Source organism: Strix aluco, chromosome 6 (genome assembly GCF_031877795.1).
Source record: "Strix aluco isolate bStrAlu1 chromosome 6, bStrAlu1.hap1, whole genome shotgun sequence".
Classification (NCBI taxonomy): Eukaryota; Metazoa; Chordata; class Aves; order Strigiformes; family Strigidae; genus Strix; species Strix aluco.
This window is the reverse complement of record NC_133936.1, coordinates 45,268,627-45,294,344: the sequence shown is the minus strand read 5'-3', so window position 1 is coordinate 45,294,344 and position 25,718 is coordinate 45,268,627. Positions and strand designations below refer to the sequence as shown.

Below are 25,718 nucleotides of genomic sequence, written 5' to 3'. Positions count from 1 at the left end.
AGGCCTAATCCTGGGTTGCAACCCCAGACTCCTCCAAGGAAGATACCCAGGATTTTTTTTCTCCTGTAAAGCAAGAGGTTTGCTCCAGAACCCACCCAAGACTCCTCTCAGGCATGTCCTGCAGTGCTTTGACCCCAGCTTTAAGGCAGGCCTAATCCTGGGTTGCAACCCCAGACTCCTCCAAGGAAGATGCCCAGGATTTTTTTTCTCCTGTAAAGCAAGAGTTTTGCTCCAGAACCCACCCAAGACTCCTCTCAGGCATGTCCTGCAGTGCTTTGACCCCAGCTTTAAGGCAGGCCTAATCCTGGGTTGCAACCCCAGACTCCTCCAAGGAAGATACCCAGGATTTTTTTTCTCCTGTAAAGCAAGAGGTTTGCTCCAGAACCCACCCAAGACTCCTCTCAGGCATGTCCTGCAGTGCTTTGACCCCAGCTTTAAGGCAGGCCTAATCCTGGGTTGCAACCCCAGACTCCTCCAAGGAAGATACCCAGGATTTTTTTTCTCCTGTAAAGCAAGAGGTTTGCTCCAGAACCCACCCAAGACACCTCTAAGGCATGTCCTGCAGTGCTTTGACCCCAGCTTTAAGGCAGGCCTAATCCTGGGTTGCAACCCCAGACTCCTCCAAGGAAGATACCCAGGATTTTTTTTCTCCTGTAAAGCAAGAGGTTTGCTCCAGAACCCACCCAAGACTCCTCTCAGGCATGTCCTGCAGTGCTTTGACGCCAGCTTTAAGGCAGGCCTAATCCTGGGTTGCAACCCCAGACTCCTCCAAGGAAGATACCCAGGATTTTTTTTCTCCTGTAAAGCAAGAGTTTTGCTCCAGAACCCACCCAAGACACCTCTCAGGCATCTCCTGCAGTGCTTTGACCCCAGCTTTAAGGCAGGCCTAATCCTGGGTTGCAACCCCAGACTCCTCCAAGGAAGATACCCAGGATTTTTTTTCTCCTGTAAAGCAAGATTTTTGCTCCAGAACCCACCCAAGACTCCTCTCAGGCATGTCCTGCAGTGCTTTGACCCCAGCTTTAAGGCAGGCCTAATCCTGGGTTGCAACCCCAGACTCCTCCAAGGAAGATACCCAGGATTTTTTTTCTCCTGTAAAGCAAGAGTTTTGCTCCAGAACCCACCCAAGACTCCTCTCAGGCATGTCCTGCAGTGCTTTGACCCCAGCTTCAAGGCAGGCCTAATCCTGGGTTGCAACCCCAGACTCCTCCAAGGAAGATACCCAGGATTTTTTTTCTCCTGTAAAGCAAGAGTTTTGCTCCAGAACCCACCCAAGACTCCTCTCAGGCATGTCCTGCAGTGCTTTGACCCCAGCTTTAAGGCAGGCCTAATCCTGGGTTGCAACCCCAGACTCCTCCAAGGAAGATACCCAGGATTTTTTTTCTCCTGTAAAGCAAGAGTTTTGCTCCAGAACCCACCCAAGACTCCTCTCAGGCATGTCCTGCAGTGCTTTGACCCCAGCTTCAAGGCAGGCCTAATCCTGGGTTGCAACCCCAGACTCCTCCAAGGAAGATACCCAGGATTTTTTTTCTCCTGTAAAGCAAGAGTTTTGCTCCAGAACCCACCCAAGACTCCTCTCAGGCATGTCCTGCAGTGCTTTGACGCCAGCTTTAAGGCAGGCCTAATCCTGGGTTGCAACCCCAGACTCCTCCAAGGAAGATAGCCAGGATTTTTTTTCTCCTGTAAAGCAAGAGGTTTGCTCCAGAACCCACCCAAGACTCCTCTCAGGCATGTCCTGCAGTGCTTTGACCCCAGCTTTAAGGCAGGCCTAATCCTGGGTTGCAACCCCAGACTCCTCCAAGGAAGATACCCAGGATTTTTTTTCTCCTGTAAAGCAAGAGGTTTGCTCCAGAACCCACCCAAGACTCCTCTCAGGCATGTCCTGTAGTGCTTTGACCCCAGCTTTAAGGCAGGCCTAATCCTGGGTTGCAACCCCAGACTCCTCCAAGGAAGATACCCAGGATTTTTTTTCTCCTGTAAAGCAAGAGTTTTGCTCCAGAACCCACCCAAGACTCCTCTCAGGCATGTCCTGCAGTGCTTTGACGCCAGCTTTAAGGCAGGCCTAATCCTGGGTTGCAACCCCAGACTCCTCCAAGGAAGATACCCAGGATTTTTTTTCTCCTGTAAAGCAAGAGGTTTGCTCCAGAACCCACCCAAGACTCCTCTCGGGCATGTCCTGCAGTGCTTTGACGCCAGCTTTAAGGCAGGCCTAATCCTGGGTTGCAACCCCAGACTCCTCCAAGGAAGATACCCAGGATTTTTTTTCTCCTGTAAAGCAAGAGGTTTGCTCCAGAACCCACCCAAGACTCCTCTCAGGCATGTCCTGCAGTGCTTTGACCCCAGCTTTAAGGCACGCCTAATCCTGGGTTGCAACCCCAGACTCCTCCAAGGAAGATACCCAGGATTTTTTTTCTCCTGTAAAGCAAGAGGTTTGCTCCAGAACCCACCCAAGACTCCTCTCAGGCATGTCCTGCAGTGCTTTGACCCCAGCTTTAAGGCAGGCCTAATCCTGGGTTGCAACCCCAGACTCCTCCAAGGAAGATACCCAAAAGGATTTTTTCCCTCAAAGGACGCTCTCTTCTCTGGCATCTGCCCAAGATTCCTCACAGACATGTCCCACACTGTCTTGAGCCCTGCTTCAGGGACCTGAGATCCCAGGTAAAACTCTTAGACTCCTCCAAGGAAGACACATGGAATATTTTTTAGTATTGGGGAAAGCTCTTACCTCCAAGATCCACACCACACTCCTCCCAGGCAGCTCCCAGTATCTTCCGACTCTGCTTTAGGGACCTGAGGTCTCAGGTAGCAGCACTAGACTCCCCCAAGGAAGCTTCCTGGGTTGTCTTTTCTCCTCAAAAGGAAAAGTTTTGCTCCAGGACTCACCCAAGACTCCTCTCAGGCATGTCCTGGAGTACTTTGACCCCAGCTTTAAGGCAGGCCTAATCCTGGGTTGCAACCCCAGACTCCTCCAAGGAAGATACCCAGGATTTTTTTTCTCCTGTAAAGCAAGAGTTTTGCTCCAGAACCCACCCAAGACTCCTCTCAGGCATGTCCTGCAGTGCTTTGACCCCAGCTTTAAGGCAGGCCTAATCCTGGGTTGCAACCCCAGACTCCTCCAAGGAAGATACCCAGGATTTTTTTTCTCCTGTAAAGCAAGAGGTTTGCTCCAGAACCCACCCAAGACTCCTCTCAGGCATGTCCTGCAGTGCTTTGACCCCAGCTTTAAGGCAGGCCTAATCCTGGGTTGCAACCCCAGACTCCTCCAAGGAAGATACCCAGGATTTTTTTTCTCCTGTAAAGCAAGACTTTTGCTCCAGAACCCACCCAAGACTCCTCTCAGGCATGTCCTGCAGTGCTTTGACCCCAGCTTCAAGGCAGGCCTAATCCTGGGTTGCAACCCCAGACTCCTCCAAGGAAGATACCCAGGATTTTTTTTCTCCTGTAAAGCAAGAGGTTTGCTCCAGAACCCACCCAAGACTCCTCTCAGGCATGTCCTGCAGTGCTTTGACCCCAGCTTTAAGGCACGCCTAATCCTGGGTTGCAACCCCAGACTCCTCCAAGGAAGATACCCAGGATTTTTTTTCTCCTGTAAAGCAAGAGGTTTGCTCCAGAACCCACCCAAGACTCCTCTCAGGCATGTCCTGCAGTGCTTTGACCCCAGCTTTAAGGCAGGCCTAATCCTGGGTTGCAACCCCAGACTCCTCCAAGGAAGATACCCAGGATTTTTTTTCTCCTGTAAAGCAAGAGGTTTGCTCCAGAACCCACCCAAGACTCCTCTCAGGCATGTCCTGCAGTGCTTTGACCCCAGCTTTAAGGCAGGCCTAATCCTGGGTTGCAACCCCAGACTCCTCCAAGGAAGATACCCAGGATTTTTTTTCTCCTGTAAAGCAAGAGGTTTGCTCCAGAACCCACCCAAGACTCCTCTCAGGCATGACCTGCAGTGCTTTGACGCCAGCTTTAAGGCAGGCCTAATCCTGGGTTGCAACCCCAGACTCCTCCAAGGAAGATACCCAGGATTTTTTTTCTCCTGTAAAGCAAGAGTTTTGCTCCAGAACCCACCCAAGACTCCTCTCAGGCATGTCCTGCAGTGCTTTGACCCCAGCTTTAAGGCAGGCCTAATCCTGGGTTGCAACCCCAGACTCCTCCAAGGAAGATACCCAGGATTTTTTTTCTCCTGTAAAGCAAGAGTTTTGCTCCAGAACCCACCCAAGACTCCTCTCAGGCATGTCCTGCAGTGCTTTGACCCCAGCTTCAAGGCAGGCCTAATCCTGGGTTGGAACCCCAGACTCCTCCAAGGAAGATACCCAGGATTCTTTTTCTCCTGTAAAGCAAGAGTTTTGCTCCAGAACCCACCCAAGACTCCTCTCAGGCATGTCCTGCAGTGCTTTGACCCCAGCTTTAAGGCAGGCCTAATCCTGGGTTGCAACCCCAGACTCCTCCAAGGAAGATACCCAGGATTTTTTTTCTCCTGTAAAGCAAGAGTTTTGCTCCAGAACCCACCCAAGACTCCTCTCAGGCATGTCCTGCAGTGCTTTGACCCCAGCTTTAAGGCAGGCCTAATCCTGGGTTGCAACCCCAGACTCCTCCAAGGAAGATACCCAGGATTTTTTTTCTCCTGTAAAGCAAGAGGTTTGCTCCAGAACCCACCCAAGACTCCTCTCAGGCATGTCCTGCAGTGCTTTGACGCCAGCTTTAAGGCAGGCCTAATCCTGGGTTGCAACCCCAGACTCCTCCAAGGAAGATACCCAGGATTTTTTTTCTCCTGTAAAGCAAGAGTTTTGCTCCAGAACCCACCCAAGACTCCTCTCAGGCATGTCCTGCAGTGCTTTGACCCCAGCTTTAAGGCAGGCCTAATCCTGGGTTGCAACCCCAGACTCCTCCAAGGAAGATACCCAGGATTTTTTTTCTCCTGTAAAGCAAGAGGTTTGCTCCAGAACCCACCCAAGACTCCTCTCAGGCATGTCCTGCAGTGCTTTGACCCCAGCTTTAAGGCAGGCCTAATCCTGGGTTGCAACCCCAGACTCCTCCAAGGAAGATACCCAGGATTTTTTTTCTCCTGTAAAGCAAGAGGTTTGCTCCAGAACCCACCCAAGACTCCTCTCAGGCATGTCCTGCAGTGCTTTGACCCCAGCTTTAAGGCAGGCCTAATCCTGGGTTGCAACCCCAGACTCCTCCAAGGAAGATGCCCAGGATTTTTTTTCTCCTGTAAAGCAAGAGTTTTGCTCCAGAACCCACCCAAGACTCCTCTCAGGCATGTCCTGCAGTGCTTTGACCCCAGCTTTAAGGCAGGCCTAATCCTGGGTTGCAACCCCAGACTCCTCCAAGGAAGATACCCAAAAGGATTTTTTCCCTCAAAGGACCCTCTCTTCTCTGGCATCTGCCCAAGATTCCTCACAGACATGTCCCACACTGTCTTGAGCCCTGCTTCAGGGACCTGAGATCCCAGGTAAAACTCTTAGACTCCTCCAAGGAAGACACATGGAATATTTTTTAGTATTGGGGAAAGCTCTTACCTCCAACATCCACACCACACTCCTCCCAGGCAGCTCCCAGTATCTTCCGACTCTGCTTTAGGGACCTGAGGTCTCAGGTAGCAGCACTAGACTCCCCCAAGGAAGCTTCCTGGGTTGTCTTTTCTCCTGAAAAGGAAAAGTTTTGCTCCAGGACTCACCCAAGACTCCTCTCAGGCATGTCCTGGAGTACTTTGACCCCAGCTTTAAGGCAGGCCTAATCCTGGGTTGCAACCCCAGACTCCTCCAAGGAAGATACCCAGGATTTTTTTTCTCCTGTAAAGCAAGAGGTTTGCTCCAGAACCCACCCAAGACTCCTCTCAGGCATGTCCTGCAGTGCTTTGACCCCAGCTTTAAGGCAGGCCTAATCCTGGGTTGCAACCCCAGACTCCTCCAAGGAAGATACCCAGGATTTTTTTTCTCCTGTAAAGCAAGAGGTTTGCTCCAGAACCCACCCAAGACTCCTCTCAGGCATGTCCTGCAGTGCTTTGACCCCAGCTTTAAGGCAGGCCTAATCCTGGGTTGCAACCCCAGACTCCTCCAAGGAAGATGCCCAGGATTTTTTTTCTCCTGTAAAGCAAGAGTTTTGCTCCAGAACCCACCCAAGACTCCTCTCAGGCATGTCCTGCAGTGCTTTGACGCCAGCTTTAAGGCAGGCCTAATCCTGGGTTGCAACCCCAGACTCCTCCAAGGAAGATACCCAGGATTTTTTTTCTCCTGTAAAGCAAGAGGTTTGCTCCAGAACCCACCCAAGACTCCTCTCAGGCATGTCCTGCAGTGCTTTGACCCCAGCTTTAAGGCAGGCCTAATCCTGGGTTGCAACCCCAGACTCCTCCAAGGAAGATACCCAGGATTTTTTTTCTCCTGTAAAGCAAGACTTTTGCTCCAGAACCCACCCAAGACTCCTCTCAGGCATGACCTGCAGTGCTTTGACCCCAGCTTCAAGGCAGGCCTAATCCTGGGTTGCAACCCCAGACTCCTCCAAGGAAGATACCCAGGATTTTTTTTCTCCTGTAAAGCAAGAGTTTTGCTCCAGAACCCACCCAAGACTCCTCTCAGGCATGTCCTGCAGTGCTTTGACCCCAGCTTCAAGGCAGGCCTAATCCTGGGTTGGAACCCCAGACTCCTCCAAGGAAGATACCCAGGATTCTTTTTCTCCTGTAAAGCAAGAGTTTTGCTCCAGAACCCACCCAAGACTCCTCTCAGGCATGTCCTGCAGTGCTTTGACCCCAGCTTTAAGGCAGGCCTAATCCTGGGTTGCAACCCCAGACTCCTCCAAGGAAGATACCCAGGATTTTTTTTCTCCTGTAAAGCAAGAGTTTTGCTCCAGAACCCACCCAAGACTCCTCTCAGGCATGTCCTGCAGTGCTTTGACCCCAGCTTTAAGGCAGGCCTAATCCTGGGTTGCAACCCCAGACTCCTCCAAGGAAGATACCCAGGATTTTTTTTCTCCTGTAAAGCAAGAGGTTTGCTCCAGAACCCACCCAAGACTCCTCTCAGGCATGTCCTGCAGTGCTTTGACGCCAGCTTTAAGGCAGGCCTAATCCTGGGTTGCAACCCCAGACTCCTCCAAGGAAGATACCCAGGATTTTTTTTCTCCTGTAAAGCAAGAGTTTTGCTCCAGAACCCACCCAAGACTCCTCTCAGGCATGTCCTGCAGTGCTTTGACCCCAGCTTTAAGGCAGGCCTAATCCTGGGTTGCAACCCCAGACTCCTCCAAGGAAGATACCCAGGATTTTTTTTCTCCTGTAAAGCAAGAGGTTTGCTCCAGAACCCACCCAAGACTCCTCTCAGGCATGTCCTGCAGTGCTTTGACCCCAGCTTTAAGGCAGGCCTAATCCTGGGTTGCAACCCCAGACTCCTCCAAGGAAGATACCCAGGATTTTTTTTCTCCTGTAAAGCAAGAGGTTTGCTCCAGAACCCACCCAAGACTCCTCTCAGGCATGTCCTGCAGTGCTTTGACCCCAGCTTTAAGGCAGGCCTAATCCTGGGTTGCAACCCCAGACTCCTCCAAGGAAGATGCCCAGGATTTTTTTTCTCCTGTAAAGCAAGAGTTTTGCTCCAGAACCCACCCAAGACTCCTCTCAGGCATGTCCTGCAGTGCTTTGACCCCAGCTTTAAGGCAGGCCTAATCCTGGGTTGCAACCCCAGACTCCTCCAAGGAAGATACCCAAAAGGATTTTTTCCCTCAAAGGACCCTCTCTTCTCTGGCATCTGCCCAAGATTCCTCACAGACATGTCCCACACTGTCTTGAGCCCTGCTTCAGGGACCTGAGATCCCAGGTAAAACTCTTAGACTCCTCCAAGGAAGACACATGGAATATTTTTTAGTATTGGGGAAAGCTCTTACCTCCAACATCCACACCACACTCCTCCCAGGCAGCTCCCAGTATCTTCCGACTCTGCTTTAGGGACCTGAGGTCTCAGGTAGCAGCACTAGACTCCCCCAAGGAAGCTTCCTGGGTTGTCTTTTCTCCTGAAAAGGAAAAGTTTTGCTCCAGGACTCACCCAAGACTCCTCTCAGGCATGTCCTGGAGTACTTTGACCCCAGCTTTAAGGCAGGCCTAATCCTGGGTTGCAACCCCAGACTCCTCCAAGGAAGATACCCAGGATTTTTTTTCTCCTGTAAAGCAAGAGGTTTGCTCCAGAACCCACCCAAGACTCCTCTCAGGCATGTCCTGCAGTGCTTTGACCCCAGCTTTAAGGCAGGCCTAATCCTGGGTTGCAACCCCAGACTCCTCCAAGGAAGATACCCAGGATTTTTTTTCTCCTGTAAAGCAAGAGGTTTGCTCCAGAACCCACCCAAGACTCCTCTCAGGCATGTCCTGCAGTGCTTTGACCCCAGCTTTAAGGCAGGCCTAATCCTGGGTTGCAACCCCAGACTCCTCCAAGGAAGATGCCCAGGATTTTTTTTCTCCTGTAAAGCAAGAGTTTTGCTCCAGAACCCACCCAAGACTCCTCTCAGGCATGTCCTGCAGTGCTTTGACGCCAGCTTTAAGGCAGGCCTAATCCTGGGTTGCAACCCCAGACTCCTCCAAGGAAGATACCCAGGATTTTTTTTCTCCTGTAAAGCAAGAGGTTTGCTCCAGAACCCACCCAAGACTCCTCTCAGGCATGTCCTGCAGTGCTTTGACCCCAGCTTTAAGGCAGGCCTAATCCTGGGTTGCAACCCCAGACTCCTCCAAGGAAGATACCCAGGATTTTTTTTCTCCTGTAAAGCAAGACTTTTGCTCCAGAACCCACCCAAGACTCCTCTCAGGCATGACCTGCAGTGCTTTGACCCCAGCTTCAAGGCAGGCCTAATCCTGGGTTGCAACCCCAGACTCCTCCAAGGAAGATACCCAGGATTTTTTTTCTCCTGTAAAGCAAGAGGTTTGCTCCAGAACCCACCCAAGACTCCTCTCAGGCATGTCCTGCAGTGCTTTGACGCCAGCTTTAAGGCAGGCCTAATCCTGGGTTGCAACCCCAGACTCCTCCAAGGAAGATACCCAGGATTTTTTTTCTCCTGTAAAGCAAGAGGTTTGCTCCAGAACCCACCCAAGACTCCTCTCAGGCATGTCCTGCAGTGCTTTGACCCCAGCTTTAAGGCAGGCCTAATCCTGGGTTGCAACCCCAGACTCCTCCAAGGAAGATACCCAGGATTTTTTTTCTCCTGTAAAGCAAGAGGTTTGCTCCAGAACCCACCCAAGACTCCTCTCAGGCATGTCCTGCAGTGCTTTGACCCCAGCTTTAAGGCAGGCCTAATCCTGGGTTGCAACCCCAGACTCCTCCAAGGAAGATACCCAGGATTTTTTTTCTCCTGTAAAGCAAGAGGTTTGCTCCAGAACCCACCCAAGACTCCTCTCAGGCATGACCTGCAGTGCTTTGACGCCAGCTTTAAGGCAGGCCTAATCCTGGGTTGCAACCCCAGACTCCTCCAAGGAAGATACCCAGGATTTTTTTTCTCCTGTAAAGCAAGAGGTTTGCTCCAGAACCCACCCAAGACTCCTCTCAGGCATGTCCTGCAGTGCTTTGACCCCAGCTTTAAGGCAGGCCTAATCCTGGGTTGCAACCCCAGACTCCTCCAAGGAAGATACCCAGGATATTTTTCTCCTGTAAAGCAAGAGTTTTGCTCCAGAACCCACCCAAGACTCCTCTCAGGCATGTCCTGCAGTGCTTTGACCCCAGCTTTAAGGCAGGCCTAATCCTGGGTTGCAACCCCAGACTCCTCCAAGGAAGATACCCAGGATTTTTTTTCTCCTGTAAAGCAAGAGTTTTGCTCCAGAACCCACCCAAGACTCCTCTCAGGCATGTCCTGCAGTGCTTTGACCCCAGCTTTAAGGCAGGCCTAATCCTGGGTTGCAACCCCAGACTCCTCCAAGGAAGATACCCAGGATTTTTTTTCTCCTGTAAAGCAAGAGTTTTGCTCCAGAACCCACCCAAGACTCCTCTCAGGCATGTCCTGCAGTGCTTTGACCCCAGCTTTAAGGCAGGCCTAATCCTGGGTTGCAACCCCAGACTCCTCCAAGGAAGATACCCAGGATTTTTTTTCTCCTGTAAAGCAAGAGTTTTGCTCCAGAACCCACCCAAGACTCCTCTCAGGCATGTCCTGCAGTGCTTTGACCCCAGCTTTAAGGCAGGCCTAATCCTGGGTTGCAACCCCAGACTCCTCCAAGGAAGATACCCAAAAGGATTTTTTCCCTCAAAGGACGCTCTCTTCTCTGGCATCTGCCCAAGATTCCTCACAGACATGTCCCACACTGTCTTGAGCCCTGCTTCAGGGACCTGAGATCCCAGGTAAAACTCTTAGACTCCTCCAAGGAAGACACATGGAATATTTTTTAGTATTGGGGAAAGCTCTTACCTCCAAGATCCACACCACACTCCTCCCAGGCAGCTCCCACTATCTTCCGACTCTGCTTTAGGGACCTGAGATCTCAGGTAGCAGCACTAGACTCCCCCAAAGAAGCTTCCTGGGTTGTCTTTTCTCCTCAAAAGGAAAAGTTTTGCTCCAGGACTCACCCAAGACTCCTCTCAGGCATGTCCTGCAGTGCTTTGACCCCAGCTTTAAGGCAGGCCTAATCCTGGGTTGCAACCCCAGACTCCTCCAAGGAAGATACCCAGGATTTTTTTTCTCCTGTAAAGCAAGAGTTTTGCTCCAGAACCCACCCAAGACTCCTCTCAGGCATGTCCTGCAGTGCTTTGACCCCAGCTTTAAGGCAGGCCTAATCCTGGGTTGCAACCCCAGACTCCTCCAAGGAAGATACCCAGGATTTTTTTTCTCCTGTAAAGCAAGAGGTTTGCTCCAGAACCCACCCAAGACTCCTCTCAGGCATGTCCTGCAGTGCTTTGACCCCAGCTTTAAGGCAGGCCTAATCCTGGGTTGCAACCCCAGACTCCTCCAAGGAAGATACCCAGGATTTTTTTTCTCCTGTAAAGCAAGAGGTTTGCTCCAGAACCCACCCAAGACTCCTCTCAGGCATGTCCTGCAGTGCTTTGACCCCAGCTTTAAGGCAGGCCTAATCCTGGGTTGCAACCCCAGACTCCTCCAAGGAAGATGCCCAGGATTTTTTTTCTCCTGTAAAGCAAGAGTTTTGCTCCAGAACCCACCCAAGACTCCTCTCAGGCATGTCCTGCAGTGCTTTGACCCCAGCTTTAAGGCAGGCCTAATCCTGGGTTGCAACCCCAGACTCCTCCAAGGAAGATACCCAGGATTTTTTTTCTCCTGTAAAGCAAGAGGTTTGCTCCAGAACCCACCCAAGACTCCTCTCAGGCATGTCCTGCAGTGCTTTGACCCCAGCTTTAAGGCAGGCCTAATCCTGGGTTGCAACCCCAGACTCCTCCAAGGAAGATACCCAGGATTTTTTTTCTCCTGTAAAGCAAGAGGTTTGCTCCAGAACCCACCCAAGACACCTCTAAGGCATGTCCTGCAGTGCTTTGACCCCAGCTTTAAGGCAGGCCTAATCCTGGGTTGCAACCCCAGACTCCTCCAAGGAAGATACCCAGGATTTTTTTTCTCCTGTAAAGCAAGAGGTTTGCTCCAGAACCCACCCAAGACTCCTCTCAGGCATGTCCTGCAGTGCTTTGACGCCAGCTTTAAGGCAGGCCTAATCCTGGGTTGCAACCCCAGACTCCTCCAAGGAAGATACCCAGGATTTTTTTTCTCCTGTAAAGCAAGAGTTTTGCTCCAGAACCCACCCAAGACACCTCTCAGGCATCTCCTGCAGTGCTTTGACCCCAGCTTTAAGGCAGGCCTAATCCTGGGTTGCAACCCCAGACTCCTCCAAGGAAGATACCCAGGATTTTTTTTCTCCTGTAAAGCAAGATTTTTGCTCCAGAACCCACCCAAGACTCCTCTCAGGCATGTCCTGCAGTGCTTTGACCCCAGCTTTAAGGCAGGCCTAATCCTGGGTTGCAACCCCAGACTCCTCCAAGGAAGATACCCAGGATTTTTTTTCTCCTGTAAAGCAAGAGTTTTGCTCCAGAACCCACCCAAGACTCCTCTCAGGCATGTCCTGCAGTGCTTTGACCCCAGCTTCAAGGCAGGCCTAATCCTGGGTTGCAACCCCAGACTCCTCCAAGGAAGATACCCAGGATTTTTTTTCTCCTGTAAAGCAAGAGTTTTGCTCCAGAACCCACCCAAGACTCCTCTCAGGCATGTCCTGCAGTGCTTTGACCCCAGCTTTAAGGCAGGCCTAATCCTGGGTTGCAACCCCAGACTCCTCCAAGGAAGATACCCAGGATTTTTTTTCTCCTGTAAAGCAAGAGTTTTGCTCCAGAACCCACCCAAGACTCCTCTCAGGCATGTCCTGCAGTGCTTTGACCCCAGCTTCAAGGCAGGCCTAATCCTGGGTTGCAACCCCAGACTCCTCCAAGGAAGATACCCAGGATTTTTTTTCTCCTGTAAAGCAAGAGTTTTGCTCCAGAACCCACCCAAGACTCCTCTCAGGCATGTCCTGCAGTGCTTTGACGCCAGCTTTAAGGCAGGCCTAATCCTGGGTTGCAACCCCAGACTCCTCCAAGGAAGATAGCCAGGATTTTTTTTCTCCTGTAAAGCAAGAGGTTTGCTCCAGAACCCACCCAAGACTCCTCTCAGGCATGTCCTGCAGTGCTTTGACCCCAGCTTTAAGGCAGGCCTAATCCTGGGTTGCAACCCCAGACTCCTCCAAGGAAGATACCCAGGATTTTTTTTCTCCTGTAAAGCAAGAGGTTTGCTCCAGAACCCACCCAAGACTCCTCTCAGGCATGTCCTGTAGTGCTTTGACCCCAGCTTTAAGGCAGGCCTAATCCTGGGTTGCAACCCCAGACTCCTCCAAGGAAGATACCCAGGATTTTTTTTCTCCTGTAAAGCAAGAGTTTTGCTCCAGAACCCACCCAAGACTCCTCTCAGGCATGTCCTGCAGTGCTTTGACGCCAGCTTTAAGGCAGGCCTAATCCTGGGTTGCAACCCCAGACTCCTCCAAGGAAGATACCCAGGATTTTTTTTCTCCTGTAAAGCAAGAGGTTTGCTCCAGAACCCACCCAAGACTCCTCTCGGGCATGTCCTGCAGTGCTTTGACGCCAGCTTTAAGGCAGGCCTAATCCTGGGTTGCAACCCCAGACTCCTCCAAGGAAGATACCCAGGATTTTTTTTCTCCTGTAAAGCAAGAGTTTTGCTCCAGAACCCACCCAAGACTCCTCTCAGGCATGTCCTGCAGTGCTTTGACCCCAGCTTTAAGGCAGGCCTAATCCTGGGTTGCAACCCCAGACTCCTCCAAGGAAGATACCCAGGATTTTTTTTCTCCTGTAAAGCAAGAGTTTTGCTCCAGAACCCACCCAAGACTCCTCTCAGGCATGTCCTGCAGTGCTTTGACCCCAGCTTTAAGGCAGGCCTAATCCTGGGTTGCAACCCCAGACTCCTCCAAGGAAGATACCCAGGATTTTTTTTCTCCTGTAAAGCAAGAGTTTTGCTCCAGAACCCACCCAAGACTCCTCTCAGGCATGTCCTGCAGTGCTTTGACCCCAGCTTTAAGGCAGGCCTAATCCTGGGTTGCAACCCCAGACTCCTCCAAGGAAGATACCCAGGATTTTTTTTCTCCTGTAAAGCAAGAGGTTTGCTCCAGAACCCACCCAAGACTCCTCTCAGGCATGTCCTGCAGTGCTTTGACCCCAGCTTTAAGGCAGGCCTAATCCTGGGTTGCAACCCCAGACTCCTCCAAGGAAGATACCCAGGATTTTTTTTCTCCTGTAAAGCAAGAGGTTTGCTCCAGAACCCACCCAAGACTCCTCTCAGGCATGTCCTGCAGTGCTTTGACCCCAGCTTTAAGGCAGGCCTAATCCTGGGTTGCAACCCCAGACTCCTCCAAGGAAGATACCCAGGATTTTTTTTCTCCTGTAAAGCAAGAGGTTTGCTCCAGAACCCACCCAAGACTCCTCTCAGGCATGTCCTGCAGTGCTTTGACCCCAGCTTTAAGGCAGGCCTAATCCTGGGTTGCAACCCCAGACTCCTCCAAGGAAGATACCCAGGATTTTTTTTCTCCTGTAAAGCAAGAGTTTTGCTCCAGAACCCACCCAAGACTCCTCTCAGGCATGTCCTGCAGTGCTTTGACCCCAGCTTTAAGGCAGGCCTAATCCTGGGTTGCAACCCCAGACTCCTCCAAGGAAGATACCCAGGATTTTTTTTCTCCTGTAAAGCAAGAGTTTTGCTCCAGAACCCACCCAAGACTCCTCTCAGGCATGTCCTGCAGTGCTTTGACCCCAGCTTCAAGGCAGGCCTAATCCTGGGTTGCAACCCCAGACTCCTCCAAGGAAGATACCCAGGATTTTTTTTCTCCTGTAAAGCAAGAGTTTTGCTCCAGAACCCACCCAAGACTCCTCTCAGGCATGTCCTGCAGTGCTTTGACCCCAGCTTTAAGGCAGGCCTAATCCTGGGTTGCAACCCCAGACTCCTCCAAGGAAGATACCCAGGATTTTTTTTCTCCTGTAAAGCAAGAGTTTTGCTCCAGAACCCACCCAAGACTCCTCTCAGGCATGTCCTGCAGTGCTTTGACCCCAGCTTCAAGGCAGGCCTAATCCTGGGTTGCAACCCCAGACTCCTCCAAGGAAGATACCCAGGATTTTTTTTCTCCTGTAAAGCAAGAGTTTTGCTCCAGAACCCACCCAAGACTCCTCTCAGGCATGTCCTGCAGTGCTTTGACGCCAGCTTTAAGGCAGGCCTAATCCTGGGTTGCAACCCCAGACTCCTCCAAGGAAGATACCCAGGATTTTTTTTCTCCTGTAAAGCAAGAGGTTTGCTCCAGAACCCACCCAAGACTCCTCTCAGGCATGTCCTGCAGTGCTTTGACCCCAGCTTTAAGGCAGGCCTAATCCTGGGTTGCAACCCCAGACTCCTCCAAGGAAGATACCCAGGATTTTTTTTCTCCTGTAAAGCAAGAGTTTTGCTCCAGAACCCACCCAAGACTCCTCTCAGGCATGTCCTGCAGTGCTTTGACCCCAGCTTTAAGGCAGGCCTAATCCTGGGTTGCAACCCCAGACTCCTCCAAGGAAGATACCCAGGATTTTTTTTCTCCTGTAAAGCAAGAGTTTTGCTCCAGAACCCACCCAAGACTCCTCTCAGGCATGTCCTGCAGTGCTTTGACCCCAGCTTTAAGGCAGGCCTAATCCTGGGTTGCAACCCCAGACTCCTCCAAGGAAGATACCCAGGATTTTTTTTCTCCTGTAAAGCAAGAGTTTTGCTCCAGAACCCACCCAAGACTCCTCTCAGGCATGTCCTGCAGTGCTTTGACCTCAGCTTCAAGGCAGGCCTAATCCTGGGTTGCAACCCCAGACTCCTCCAAGGAAGATACCCAGGATTTTTTTTCTCCTGTAAAGCAAGAGTTTTGCTCCAGAACCCACCCAAGACTCCTCTCAGGCATGTCCTGCAGTGCTTTGACCCCAGCTTTAAGGCAGGCCTAATCCTGGGTTGCAACCCCAGACTCCTCCAAGGAAGATACCCAGGATTTTTTTTCTCCTGTAAAGCAAGAGGTTTGCTCCAGAACCCACCCAAGACTCCTCTCAGGCATGTCCTGCAGTGCTTTGACCCCAGCTTTAAGGCAGGCCTAATCCTGGGTTGCAACCCCAGACTCCTCCAAGGAAGATACCCAGGATTTTTTTTCTCCTGTAAAGCAAGACTTTTGCTCCAGAACCCACCCAAGACTCCTCTCGGGCATGTCCTGCAGTGCTTTGACCCCAGCTTTAAGGCAGGCCTAATCCTGGGTTGCAACCCCAGACTCCTCCAAGGAAGATACCCAGGATTTTTTTTCTCCTGTAAAGCAAGAGTTTTGCTCCAGAACCCACCCAAGACTCCTCTCAGGCATGTCCTGCAGTGCTTTGACCCCAGCTTTAAGGCAGGCCTAATCCTGGGTTGCAACCCCAGACTCCTCCAAGGAAGATACCCAGGATTTTTTTTCTCCTGTAAAGCAAGAGTTTTGCTCCAGAACCCACCCAAGACTCCTCTCAGGCATGTCCTGCAGTGCTTTGACCCCAGCTTTAAGGCAGGCCTAATCCTGGGTTGCAACCCCAGACTCCTCCAAGGAAGATACCCAGGATTTTTTTTCTCCTGTAAAGCAAGAGTTTTGCTCCAGAACCCACCCAAGACTCCTCTCAGGCATGTCCTGCAGTGCTTTGACCCCAGCTTTAAGGCAGGCCTAATCCTGGGTTGCAACCCCAGACTCCTCCAAGGAAGATACCCAGGATTTTTTTTCTCCTGTAAAGCAAGAGGTTTGCTCCAGAACCCACCCAAGACTCCTCTCAGGCATGTCCTGCAGTGCTTTGACCCCAGCTTTAAGGCAGGCCTAATCCTGGGTTGCAACCCCAGACTCCTCCAAGGAAGATACCCAGGATTTTTTTTCTCCTGTAAAGCAAGAGGTTTGCTCCAGAACCCACCCAAGACTCCTCTCAGGCATGTCCTGCAGTGCTTTGACCCCAGCTTTAAGGCAGGCCTAATCCTGGGTTGCAACCCCAGACTCCTCCAAGGAAGATACCCAGGATTTTTTTTCTCCTGTAAAGCAAGAGGTTTGCTCCAGAACCCACCCAAGACTCCTCTCAGGCATGTCCTGCAGTGCTTTGACCCCAGCTTCAAGGCAGGCCTAATCCTGGGTTGCAACCCCAGACTCCTCCAAGGAAGATACCCAGGATTTTTTTTCTCCTGTAAAGCAAGAGTTTTGCTCCAGAACCCACCCAAGACTCCTCTCAGGCATGTCCTGCAGTGCTTTGACGCCAGCTTTAAGGCAGGCCTAATCCTGGGTTGCAACCCCAGACTCCTCCAAGGAAGATACCCAGGATTTTTTTTCTCCTGTAAAGCAAGAGTTTTGCTCCAGAACCCACCCAAGACTCCTCTCAGGCATGTCCTGCAGTGCTTTGACCCCAGCTTTAAGGCAGGCCTAATCCTGGGTTGCAACCCCAGACTCCTCCAAGGAAGATACCCAGGATTTTTTTTCTCCTGTAAAGCAAGACTTTTGCTCCAGAACCCACCCAAGACTCCTCTCAGGCATGTCCTGCAGTGCTTTGACCCCAGCTTTAAGGCAGGCCTAATCCTGGGTTGCAACCCCAGACTCCTCCAAGGAAGATACCCAGGATTTTTTTTCTCCTGTAAAGCAAGAGGTTTGCTCCAGAACCCACCCAAGACTCCTCTCAGGCATGTCCTGCAGTGCTTTGACCCCAGCTTTAAGGCAGGCCTAATCCTGGGTTGCAACCCCAGACTCCTCCAAGGAAGATACCCAGGATTTTTTTTCTCCTGTAAAGCAAGAGTTTTGCTCCAGAACCCACCCAAGACTCCTCTCAGGCATGTCCTGCAGTGCTTTGACGCCAGCTTTAAGGCAGGCCTAATCCTGGGTTGCAACCCCAGACTCCTCCAAGGAAGATACCCAGGATTTTTTTTCTCCTGTAAAGCAAGAGGTTTGCTCCAGAACCCACCCAAGACTCCTCTCAGGCATGTCCTGCAGTGCTTTGACCCCAGCTTTAAGGCAGGCCTAATCCTGGGTTGCAACCCCAGACTCCTCCAAGGAAGATACCCAGGATTTTTTTTCTCCTGTAAAGCAAGAGGTTTGCTCCAGAACCCACCCAAGACTCCTCTCAGGCATGTCCTGCAGTGCTTTGACCCCAGCTTCAAGGCAGGCCTAATCCTGGGTTGCAACCCCAGACTCCTCCAAGGAAGATACCCAGGATTTTTTTTCTCCTGTAAAGCAAGAGTTTTGCTCCAGAACCCACCCAAGACTCCTCTCAGGCATGTCCTGCAGTGCTTTGACGCCAGCTTTAAGGCAGGCCTAATCCTGGGTTGCAACCCCAGACTCCTCCAAGGAAGATACCCAGGATTTTTTTTCTCCTGTAAAGCAAGAGGTTTGCTCCAGAACCCACCCAAGACTCCTCTCAGGCATGTCCTGCAGTGCTTTGACCCCAGCTTTAAGGCAGGCCTAATCCTGGGTTGCAACCCCAGACTCCTCCAAGGAAGATACCCAGGATTTTTTTTCTCCTGTAAAGCAAGAGTTTTGCTCCAGAACCCACCCAAGACTCCTCTCAGGCATGTCCTGCAGTGCTTTGACCCCAGCTTTAAGGCAGGCCTAATCCTGGGTTGCAACCCCAGACTCCTCCAAGGAAGATACCCAAAAGGATTTTTTCCCTCAAAGGACCCTCTCTTCTCTGGCATCTGCCCAAGATGCCTCACAGACATGTCCCACACTGTCTTGAGCCCTGCTTCAGGGACCTGAGATCCCAGGTAAAACTCTTAGACTCCTCCAAGGAAGACACATGGAATATTTTTTAGTATTGGGGAAAGCTCTTACCTCCAAGATCCACACCACACTCCTCTCAGGCAGCTCCCAGTATCTTCCGACTCTGCTTTAGGGACCTGAGATCTCAGGTAGCAGCACTAGACTCCCACAAGGAAGCTTCCTGGGTTGTCTTTTCTCCTGTAAAGCAAGAGTTTTGCTCCAGAACCCACCCAAGACTCCTCTCAGGCATGTCCTGCAGTGCTTTGACCCCAGCTTTAAGGCAGGCCTAATCCTGGGTTGCAACCCCAGACTCCTCCAAGGAAGATACCCAGGATTTTTTTTCTCCTGTAAAGCAAGAGTTTTGCTCCAGAACCCACCCAAGACTCCTCTCAGGCATGTCCTGCAGTGCTTTGACCCCAGCTTTAAGGCAGGCCTAATCCTGGGTTGCAACCCCAGACTCCTCCAAGGAAGATACCCAGGATTTTTTTTCTCCTGTAAAGCAAGAGGTTTGCTCCAGAACCCACCCAAGACTCCTCTCAGGCATGTCCTGCAGTGCTTTGACCCCAGCTTTAAGGCAGGCCTAATCCTGGGTTGCAACCCCAGACTCCTCCAAGGAAGATACCCAGGATTTTTTTTCTCCTGTAAAGCAAGAGTTTTGCTCCAGAACCCACCCAAGACTCCTCTCAGGCATGTCCTGCAGTGCTTTGACCCCAGCTTTAAGGCAGGCCTAATCCTGGGTTGCAACCCCAGACTCCTCCAAGGAAGATACCCAGGATTTTTTTTCTCCTGTAAAGCAAGAGTTTTGCTCCAGAACCCACCCAAGACTCCTCTCAGGCATGTCCTGCAGTGCTTTGACCCCAGCTTTAAGGCAGGCCTAATCCTGGGTTGCAACCCCAGACTCCTCCAAGGAAGATACCCAGGATTTTTTTTCTCCTGTAAAGCAAGAGGTTTGCTCCAGAACCCACCCAAGACTCCTCTCAGGCATGTCCTGCAGTGCTTTGACCCCAGCTTTAAGGCAGGCCTAATCCTGGGTTGCAACCCCAGACTCCTCCAAGGAAGATACCCAAAAGGATTTTTTCCCTCAAAGGACCCTCTCTTCTCTGGCATCTGCCCAAGATTCCTCACAGACATGTCCCACACTGTCTTGAGCCCTGCTTCAGGGACCTGAGATCCCAGGTAAAACTCTTAGACTCCTCCAAGGAAGACACATGGAATATTTTTTAGTATTGGGGAAAGCTCTTACCTCCAAGATCCACTCCACACTCCTCCCAGGCAGCTCCCAGTATCTTCCGACTCTGCTTCAGGGACCTGAGATCTCAGGCAGCAGCACTAGACTCCCCCAAGGAAGCTTCCCGGGTTGTCTTTTCTCCTGTAAAGCAACATTTTTGGTTCAGGACACACCCAAGACTCCTCTCAGGCATGTCATGGCGTCTTTCTCCTCTTCCTTATGGAGGCCTCATCCTTGCTAGCAGCCCCAGAGTCCTCCAAGAAAGTTACTGAAGAGGTTTTTTTCTCCTTTCAAGGATGCTCTATTCTCTGGAATCTGCCCAAGATCCTGGCTCACATACAGTGGACTCGAGGTGCCTCAGGAACATATTTCAATAGGTGCTTTTTTTAACCCAAAATCCAAGATAACCCAAGTACTGAACAGATACTGGTGCTAAAACAGAGACATCTACCTTGTCTGTATTATTGACTAGCAGCCAGCTACTTCACTCTATAAATATGACCATCGGGATGGAACTAACTGCAGCTGGACTGCACGCCAGGTGACTGTCCCCTTCAGCAGGGACACCTCTCAAGGCAGAGGGGTCTCCCCTTACCTGAGGCCGAGAGATCCTCACCAAGTGACTGATAGCACATTGAAGTAATACTAATGAAACACTCCTCATCCATGGAGCTACTCAGTATTATTCTAAACGTTTTACAGCTAATTCCATTAGATGTAAACCACTGTCTACGTCTGAGACTGAGATTAGATCCAGGCACACCTAGGCTCCACCAGCAGTTTAGAAATCACAGGGACCCACTCGAACCTCGTGACTCAGTGGGAGGCTTTCCCTTACCCTTTGCATCTCCAGTCTCTGTGGACATCATTCTAGCTCAATTCTAACTCAATTTGCCTGTGTAGGTTCCTTCCATGTGGTAAGTAATTCACCCTCCTAAGTGGGAATGCACTAGGTCATGCCCAAATTTATGGCTCTCGCTCTCAGTTGCATTCAGGCTGCACTGTAGGTACAATCTACTGTGGCAGCAATTGTAAGAGAAGGTCAAGAGGGCACCTTACCACTGGAATTCAAAAAGAGGTCTGGGATAATGCCTCTGAATTTGAAAGGGAATTCCACTCTTGGTGGCATCGAGTCAATCCCATTTATGACCCCACTGTCCTGGTTTTGACCAGGATGGAGTTAGTTTTCATTGGAGTATTTCACACCATGTGATGTCATGCCCAGGGATTTAGGTGGGCGGGCTCTCTCTCTCTCTTGCTCTCGCAGCTTTTCACTTGGGGTTTGCACGCACGCCGTCTGCTCATCGGGCCCTGTTGTTGCTGGGGGGGGGCGGTCGCCGCGCTCAGTAAGCCACTGCTGCATTTTGCCCGTTTTTTTTTGTGACTCACTATTGTTACTGTTGTTCTCTTGTTATATTTAGTAAATTCTTTCTTTTTACTCAACCTACGAATTCTCTTCTTTTTTTGTCCCTCCCCTATTTTACCAGAGGGGGGAGAGGGAGGTGAACGGCCGGCCACGTGGCATCTGGCTGCCGGCTGAGTTCAAACCTCCACACCCACCAACAGTAGTGCCACAGCTTTGGTTTTGACAATACGCAACGCTGCGGTACGCACCACATACCAGAGCACTGAGCTGGGATTAAATCACCACGGAACTGTACTCTGTCCATCGGAACACAGAGTGTGGGCCCAACCAAATGGGGACAGATGGCAAACTACTGGTGTCAGTGCACGTGTTCTAGGGGAAAACAAAGATTTATTTGTGAAAGTAATACCACCAAGGCCCAAGACATTTGTCTCGACACTGAACAAAATGTGTGTCATTTGGAAATACATCCTGATGAAACCCCCGAGACTGTACTGGCATATGTTGGAAATGGATGTATTTGTGTGAGAACGCTTTATAATTCTACATTTATAGACAACACCACTGCAGGGCAAATAATCACTCAGATGTTTCTATTTGTTCTATTACCAAAATCATGGGATGCAACAAACTACTCAGCTCCTGTCACAACCTACCAGTGGCTACAATCAAGCTACACATCGTATCAAGATATACTACTTACCCCCACTGGGATGAATCTTACATTGGTAAGAAAACTCTTGCAACATGATGACCCAAGTCAACTGCTAACACAAATCCAGAACAACAAAGAACCCTGGTTACTGTCCACCACGACGCAGAGAAGAACCACCACATCCTAGAAAGAGTGAAAAAGGATGAAGAACATCACTGGGGGATACCTTATTTGGATGGTCACCAACAGCAACAGGAACGTGGAATCTAACACTTCATCTGATTGTGATTTTGATAACTTATTTCTTATAACCATTTTGCATGTAAAGGTCTGGTACATAACAAAGAAAATACTCCCTGCTCATCGCAAGGAATCCCCCAATAATGTTATTAAGAGTAATATTTCATACTAAAAGCTATTTCCTTAGCACAGGCCAGCAAGCATGCCAACATAATATATCTATAAATAACACTAGTTTTGGCACTTAAACTAGACAGCTTATCAAATAATTGGACTCTTACCACTGCTCTGCAATATGCCACCTATTTATGACAGGGAGGCAAGAGGTAACGGTGCCTGTGAGTTGATAAAGTGGATTGACCGTAGTCACAGGCTGGAGTGTGACGGATGCACTCCACCCCTTAACCAAACCAGCAATACCTTGGTACAGGCTCCAAAGGAGGTAAAGGCCTGAGCTGTAGCAGGGCCAAGAACTCCTCTAGAAACCCACCAAGGAACAGAGCGACCCAGTGAGCACCGATGCGTATGAGCTCGCATCACCAATCACGCGATTGACACACGAATAGCAGGTGGTTTTTCCAAGACTCGTTTCTTAAGGAACAAAGACAATTGTGGCTGCAAGGACTGCCGTGCACACCTTTCCCATTGCGTGCAACTGGACTGTGAGCCAACCACTTTCACCTATAAATCTGAGAGCCAAAAAGAGCCTTCTCTGAGCTCTCCCCGTTGGCAGCGTGGCTGCACGGCGGTGAGCACCCCTTGAGCTGGGACACCTCTCCAGGTTGCTCTTCCCAGCAGAGACACCTTTTACCAACAACAGATCTTTGGATGAGCCCAATTCAAGTTCTAAGTTACAACTGGCCCAGTGACTCTCCCCTTGAGCAGGGGCGTGCCTCAGGGTTTGAGATTCCTCACCTGAGACTAAAAGATCCTTCCTTAGCCAAGGCAGAGAGACCCCTTATTCACAGCTGAGCCTCGGTATGGGACTCACAGCATGCTGAGTTAACGCTCATGAAATCCATGTTGCTAATTCCAGTAGCCATAAACCGTTGTCCTAGCCTGAGACTAAGATTGGGCCTAGCTGCACCTAAGCTCCACCAGGAGCTTAGAAAGTTTCTAAGGGGGCCCACTCAGAACCTCATGACCCAGCGGGAGGCCTTCCCTTCCCCCTTTGTGTCCCCAGTCTCCATGGAAACCATTCCAGCTCCATTCTAACCCCGAGGTTAATGGTTGGACTGGATGATCTCCAGGGTCTTTTCCAACCTCGATGATTCTGATTCTGCAACTCGATTTGCCTCTGTAGGTTTCTTCCATGTGGGAAGTACAAATCCATATTACAGCCTCTTGGGGCCTTCGACGGCGACTCCTGACACGCTCTAACCCTCTCGTTACGCCACAGGAGGGGGCTGTGATGCCGGCACAGGCCTCTGTGACCGCGGCAGCACCTCTGGCACACGGACCCGCCACCCTCATCCCCGCTGCCAGGCCTCCCGCCCTCAGAGCCTCACACCGGCCGGCCAGAGGCACCCGGCAAGGCCAGGCGGGCCGGGGGGGGTTCGCCCGCCGCCCCGACCGCGGCCTTGCGGCCCTGCGCTCCCTCCCCGGGGAAAGGCTCCGGCTCCGCAGCCCCGGGCCCGCCCGGCCGCGCCTTCCCCCGGCAGCTCCGGGGGCGCTGCCGCAGCCCTTTGGCGAGCGCGGGGCCCGGGACGGGGCTTTCTGCCGGCAGGTCCCACCGCCAAGCCCCTGCCGAGAGGGTGCCGGCCCCCGGCTGAACTTACCCCCGGAGCCGCCTGGGTGCCGGCGCCGTTCCTCACCAACCGCCGCGCTCCGCTCCGCTCCGGCTGCTCGCGGCGCTGCCGTTACCGGCGCTGCCCCCGCGGCTGCGGAGGGCTCGGTCCGGGGGCTGCGCGGCCCCGCGCGCCCAGACCGGCCGGGCCGGGCCGGCTCCGGAGCGGCTCCCGCGGCCAACGGCCGCTCGGCGCCGTTACCGCGCGGTCAAACCTCCCGCCGTTGCCCTGGCAACGCCCCTCGCGGCTCTCGCGAGACCCGCCGGAGCGCGCGGGGCTGCCGCGCCGCTCCGCGCCGGGCCGGGCCGGGCCGGACCGGCTCCGGAGCGGCTCCCGCGGCCAACGGCCGCTCGGCGCCGTTACCGCGCGGTCAAACCTCTCGCCGTTGCCCTGGCAACGCCCCTCGCGGCTTTCGCGAGACCCGCCGGAGCGCGCGGGGCTGCCGCGCCGCGCCGGGCCGGGCCGGGCCGGGCCGGGCCGGGCCGGGGCAGCCCTCGCGACCCCCGGCGGCAGCCCCGGCCCCTCCCCCGGAGGGACGCGCTCTCCTCCGGGACGCGCCCGAGGCTCCCCCCGGGCGGCTCCGGGCTCTGCTGGCCTCGGCTGTGGGGTCCAGAGCTCCTGGGCCGCAGCTCCCGGCCCGGCCAGGTGGGGCCGGTAGCTGATGCTGCAAGCGGCCGGGGTCATTGCTGTGAGGGGCCGGACAAGAACGAGCCCAGGGACCAGTGATGGGTCCGTCCCGGGGAGGGCAGAGAAACCAGCAGACACCTGTGGGAGCCAAAGATGAGAAAGCTGAGAAACTTTACAGAGCCACGGGCCAGGATGAGGCCATCTATGGAAAAAACCTGAGTTCATGGAACGGACACGGAGACACCTCTTCAACCACCACTAGGGACCGCCACAGACCACCGAAACCCCCAGGGAAGCCCCTCAGAGACCCTGCCCCAAATTTTGGTACGCTTGTGCAATGTATTAACATATGCATTAGATCCTCTGAAAATAGGTGTGTACTTCTCAGAAATTACATGGATATTCATTTATTGTACACAGTAAGTGTGCTTTTGTCTCTCGACATGCGTGTTAGGTGCAGTGATCCCCCGGGGGTCCCGCGCTGCCATACAGAACGCCTCCTTCTCAAACTCCAAACTAAGCCTTAGGGGGTTCTTGAGGGGCCGTGGGGCGGCTCGGCCGGGGCACCGGGACTGCGCTGCCCTCGCAGGGGGGCCCGCAGAGTCACGCACGAAGCCCTGGGGCGCTGCCCTGGAGGAGGGGGTCGCACCCCCCGCCGGGTGCTGAGGGATGGCAGCGTGTCCCCCTCGGCCATCCCTTCCCCAAGCAGAGGAATCCCAGCGCCCTCCTGCTGTCCTGGGCCGGGGGCCAGGCCCAAGGGGCTCCCCGGCCGGCGGTGGGGGTGAGAACACAGGCACGGGGGGTCCCCCGCAATGCCCGGCCACGGGGGCTTCCTCCTCTGGACCTCTCTGCTGGGGTGCAGATGCCACCGCTGCCACAAACCCCTGCTAGCAAGTGTGCCCGGGGTGACAAATGCCCCTGTGTGTGCACGGATGGGGGGGTGTGTGTGTGTGTGGAGGTTCCTGTCCATCCCCACCAGTCGCAGCAGGACCAGGGTCCAGTAACGTCCGTCCGCAGAGAAGAGCCATGACCGTGCCGAGGGAGAGCCCCGGGGCTGTGCAGGGGGACAGCCCCACACACTGACACAGCTGCTGGCAGAGGAAGGGTGGGAAGCAAAGGCTCTTCCCTCGTTTTTCGCTTCTCCCCGGACAGTGTTTTTCTGATTCCCCAGTTTGCTCAGGAGCTTCTTTCTTTTCTCATGTGTAGGGCTTTCTGTCCCTCCCCCGCCGCAGTTCCCTATCCCATTTCCCTCCTCAGGTTGACGTGCAGAGGAGGTTTAAGCATCCTCTCAGACAGACCCACGCCCCGTCCTGCGTCCGAGCGGGCAATGCCCGGTCAGCCTCTGCCGATGGCAAGAGGTGCCCGCTCAGGGCTGGAGTCTCCCGCTCCTCTTGCTGGGAAGAGCAAGCTGAGAGCACCTGCCCTGTGCAGGCCCCGGCCTTCTCCTGCGAGGAGGAAGCTGCCCGCCTGGCCAGGCTCTCTCTGGGCGCCGGCAGCTCCTCCATGGCTCTAGACTCTGCAGAAGCACCTTACACACGGGTGGGAGCAACGGGGCCGCTAGAGGGGCAGGCAGAGCCGTGCAGCCCTGCACACGGGAGGCA

At 52.7% G+C, this 25,718-nt stretch overlaps 1 long non-coding RNA gene across 1 annotated transcript; it reads right to left on the bottom strand.

Moving 5' to 3' along the window:
* Positions 1 to 7,860: 7,860 nt before the first annotated feature.
* LOC141925010 (uncharacterized) lies at positions 7,861 to 18,372 on the bottom strand. Its single transcript, XR_012623727.1, has 3 exons — positions 18,287 to 18,372; positions 10,354 to 10,479; positions 7,861 to 7,986 (listed from the first exon to the last, which is right to left on the bottom strand). It is a non-coding gene; the product is annotated as an uncharacterized LOC141925010 (long non-coding RNA).
* Positions 18,373 to 25,718: the final 7,346 nt, after the last annotated feature.